General features: G+C 39.7%; 1 protein-coding gene across 2 annotated transcripts in view; it reads left to right on the top strand.

Moving 5' to 3' along the window:
• TTC39C (tetratricopeptide repeat domain 39C) overlaps positions 1–1,796 on the top strand; it is a 124,293-nt gene extending 122,497 nt beyond the window's left edge. For both annotated transcript variants that reach the window (XM_077270373.1, XM_077270372.1), the window contains exon 14: positions 1–1,796. This exon is cut by the window's left edge and continues 766 nt beyond it. The gene's annotated coding sequence lies outside the window, so the exon portion shown is untranslated.
• Positions 1,797–4,716: the final 2,920 nt, after the last annotated feature.

Raw genomic sequence — 4,716 nt, 5'->3', positions numbered from 1 at the left:
ATGTCGCCACTCGGGGTATAAATCACCCCCTTAATTTCTGTTTCTATGGACTGTAGTCAGCCATTTACCATGAGAAAAGTGACTGCAGAAATAGCCGTTTCAGTTGCTTAGTCAGGAGCACGCGTCGAGGCCTCATTTTTTTGAACAGGTGAAATGGATCAATCGACGAAGACTAAATTACAAAAAATAAACCAGCCCTGAAGGGTGGTAAAAGGCAATACAATTAAAGTTGTAGCACTTTTGCTTCTGTACGTACTTGAAAATTGACTTTTCGTTGAATTCAGGGATATTGTCGTCTATTTACTGGCACTTAATATTTGTGTTATGGTATATTCATTCTGCGTGTGCTACAATTTTTTTTTAAAGTTACACTTTTTTTTTTTTCTTTTTTCAAAGTAAAAGGGAACCGTACTGGTAAAAATGGGGTTAGAAAGTTTTAAATATACTTTTAGGGAAATCTGTTTCTAACATGCGATTCATTAAAAAGCTAGTATTCTGTATACTATGGTAAGGAGAGCAAAACACGTTGGACATTGGCGTCTGTGAAACGGGTTCTCTGCTGTTGCCACTTTCACTAATGCAGCTGAAGTAAGCATTTGGGTCTCCGGCAGATGTGTCCCCTGAGGTAAGGCCATATGGAGCGTAGGGCAGTGATGCTGAAGTGCCACTTTACCTTCCCTGGAGCATGTCCACATATGCTACATGTACAAGGAAGACTCTGATCTACATTAGCTATGCTGGCAAAGTGGCAGTAATGGAGAACCCTATTAACAGTATATTGAATGGAGAATTTCCGAAAGGCTGTGCACAATACATTCATCTCTTCCAATGTAATAACGCTCATGGACATTATTTTCCACTTAGACATGAGGGCTTAATTGTGCCACATAGCCATGGTGTTACTTTTTTTTTTTTGATTAATCAGTAGTGATTTACTAAAGCAATCCCACAGGGCTGATATTTTCTTTCAAAATAATTCTTATAAATGTGGCACCTGAAGACATGTCAGTAGTCATCAATTGACTACTGGTACCATTTGTTACAAAAGATATTTCCTGACCATATGGTACGCCGAGAAGCTATTACTGGAAAGAAATACAGGATAGATGAAAGATGGAGCCAGATGTCCAAACCCTACAATTTACCATATTGTTACATTACTAATGCTTGGATCAGTACTGAAATATCTATTGAATACACCCTGTTCACCCAGGGACATGGTCAATGTTGTTAAAGGGGATCAACCCCCCTAAGCCGTCAATAATGGGCATGTAGGTCACAGGAAGAACAGTAGAACTGAACTTTGTCTCATTACTAACACGCTAGCAGCTGCAGCTCTCACAGCTCTGCTGTAGTGCAACAATAATGCAACACTGTGAGATGGAAGCTGAGAGGAACCTGCAGATGTCCGGTATAACCACACACAGCTCTGCAGAGAGCGGCCATTACATGTCACACTGGTAATGCCTCCTTTTACTTAAAATAATCCTTGGGGGTGATTCTGATACCGATCAGGGTCCGGCCCATAGTCCTGAACAGTTCATTTACATATAAGAAAAATGTGGATATCTCTGGAATGAGACTTCAGATCACCAATAACAAGGTATCATTTTATTCAGCTTCCTATGACCTACATCCCCATATAGATGGTTTGGGAGGGATGATCTTACGGACAGATTCCCTTTCAAGGTTTAGAATGTGAAACAAACTCTTCCTAGTGGATAGGAATAGATGACAATAATATAAACCTTGTTTAAATGTTAACATTGTATTAGAATAAAAGTTTTAACATGATGATACTGCGATACTCTTTATTCCAGTTCATCCATTACAGTTCCCACACGTCACATGGTACTTGGCTTTGCACTGTGCTATCTCTTTAGCTCTGACATGTGACTAATCATCCATATGACTTTTCGTGTTTGTTCATGGCAGTGACTTTGCCGGATAGCCCTGAAATTGTAGGAATGTTAAGTTACGGTAGGGCCCCATCGAAGCTTGTGGGTCTCTATACATATCCGAAGTTGCATTGTGCTATCAATACATCCATATGAACGAGCCCTTATAGGAAGGTGACCCAAACTGTTGCCAATGTCGTCATAGCACTACATTCCTTATCACAGCCACATCTAGAAAAAAAAAAAAGGCCACTAGCTATATCATCAGTACATATATGGTTGGCTCTCAGTATTCCCCTGAATAAAAAGGTAAAGATTGGCTTAGCACAGATTTTTCTAGAATCTTTGTGGGTGTCCAAAATGGAGCCTCCTTTGGTAAGTTATTAAAATCATTAATATTTCTCTATACATGGCCTTTTTCTTATCACATTTCCCCCATCAGATCAGAACAGCAGACTTTAATGTCTGTTATATCACATGACCTGACCTGTTTTGTGCAGATGCTCAGTGACTTGACTTCACATGGTGATTATGCAAAATTTAGCTTCTCCCCAATTTATATTGATAAATGTATAGGGCATTTACCAAGTGCGTAAGTGAAAGAGCCAGAGCTCCATAACAAACAATGCCCCCCGATTCATCATCCTCCTGCTGTGCTGCCCAATCTGACACAGGGGGCCCCTCTCGGACTCCACCTCTGGGGTGTATCGCCTCTGGGCTCTCCTGCAGTGCTGCGGCTATGACAGATCACCCACCTCCGGTGACCACTGGACATCACCGCTAGGCCCTCTTGCACTGATGATTGTGGGGGAGGGTGGGGATATTAGAATGGACACTACAGGAGGGACCGGAGGCGACGTGGGTGCCTTTGTTTTTCTTTTCTGACCCTGGTTCTGAAACCTCTTACAGTTGTGCACTGCTACAGCTATAGATCTGCCCCTGGTATTTACACAGTGATTACACTGGTCAACAGCATTTTTGGTGCCAAAGATATTTAATCGAATTTAGGGTATTTTTGGGGTGCTGATTCTGAATATGCTATCAGTTTTGCCAGATTGGCTCAAGTTTTTGAGATTTTTGGTATCTTATTTATAGCACTTGTTGGTAAATGCGACGCATCATCTCATTAATTTCTTTGGATTAGTACTTGAACTGAGCAGTTCTCAATATAGTTTTGTGTTAATTAGTGTTCTAAAAGTTTGTTCATAGCTTGATTTTTGCACTAACTTTATGTTGAGTTCATGCTTTTCACTGGAAAACAGACAACATCAAGAAGAAGTTGTCTTAACGATCCAGACTCATTCTGTTACATTTGTGGTGAATACACACTGCCAAAACATAGAAGAAACATAACAGACTTCGTAAAAAAAGTGTATTTTGCCTATTTTGGGGTTATGCTTGGGGACCAAGACAAGTTTTGGGCACCACACATAGTGTGCAAAGCATGTATCGAATTATGAAAATGGAGCAAAGGACAAAGAAAAAGCTTCAAATTTGGTGTTCCAATGGTGTGGAGAGAGACAAAAAATCATCATGATGACTTATTTATGGTAAACACAGGTACAGGCACATCTTCACAATGAGGGACAGGCCTTCTTGCAGATTCCATGTTACTCCCATTTTCGTTTCTTATGCTTATTGAATCCTTGCACTTGCACTGCACAGAAATAACAGTCATCATGATGATTTTTTGGCTCTCTCCACACCATTGGAACACCAAATTTGAAGCTTTTTCTTTGTCCTTTGCTCCATTTTCGTAATAATTCGATACATGCTTTGCACACTATGTGTGGTGCCCAAAACTTGTCTTGGTCCCCAAGCATAACCCCAAAATAGGCAAAATACACTTTTTTTACGAAGTCTGTTATGTTTCTTCTATGTTTTGGCAGTGTGTATTCACCACAAATGTAACAGAATGAGTCTGGATCGTTAAGACAACTTCTTCTTGATGAGTTCATGCTTTTCACTGGAAAACAGACAACAACATAAAGTTAGTGCAAAAATCAAGCTATGAACAAACTTTTAGAACACTAATTAACACAAAACTATATTGAGAACTGCTCAGTTCAAGTACTAATCCAAAGAAATTAATGAGATGACGCGTCGCATTTACCAACAAGTGCTATAAATAAGATACCAAAAATGTCAAAAACTTGAGCCAATCTGGCAAAACTGATAGCATATTCAGAATCAGCACCCCAAAAATACCCCAAATTCATTAAAATACAGGTCCTTCTCAAAAAATTAGCATATAGTGTTAAATTTCATTATTTACCATAATGTAATGATTACAATTAAACTTTCATATATTATAGATTCATTATCCACCAACTGAAATTTGTCAGGTCTTTTATTGTTTTAATACTGATGATTTTGGCCTACAACTCCTGATAACCCAAAAAACCTGTCTCAATAAATTAGCATATTTCACCCGGCCAATCAAATAAAAGTGTTTTTTAATAACAAACAAAAAACCCATCAAATAATAATGTTCAGTTATGCACTCAATACTTGGTCGGGAATCCTTTTGCAGAAATGACTGCTTCAATGCGGCGTGGCATGGAGGCAATCAGCCTGTGACACTGCTGAGATGTTATGGAGGCCCAGGATGCTTCAATAGCGGCCTTAAGCTCATCCAGAGTGTTGGGTCTTGCGTCTCTCAACTTTCTCTTCACAATATCCCACAGATTCTCTATGGGGTTCAGGTCAGGAGAGTTGGCAGGCCAATTGAGCACAGTAATACCATGGTCCGTAAACCATTTACCAGTGGTTTTGGCACTGTGAGCAGGTGCCAGGTCGTGCTGAAAAATGAAATCTT

This window comes from Ranitomeya variabilis, chromosome 6 (genome assembly GCF_051348905.1).
Source record: "Ranitomeya variabilis isolate aRanVar5 chromosome 6, aRanVar5.hap1, whole genome shotgun sequence".
Taxonomy (NCBI): domain Eukaryota; kingdom Metazoa; phylum Chordata; class Amphibia; order Anura; family Dendrobatidae; genus Ranitomeya; species Ranitomeya variabilis.
The sequence above is the reverse complement of the archived record's forward strand: the minus strand, read 5'-3'. Positions and strand labels throughout refer to the sequence as shown.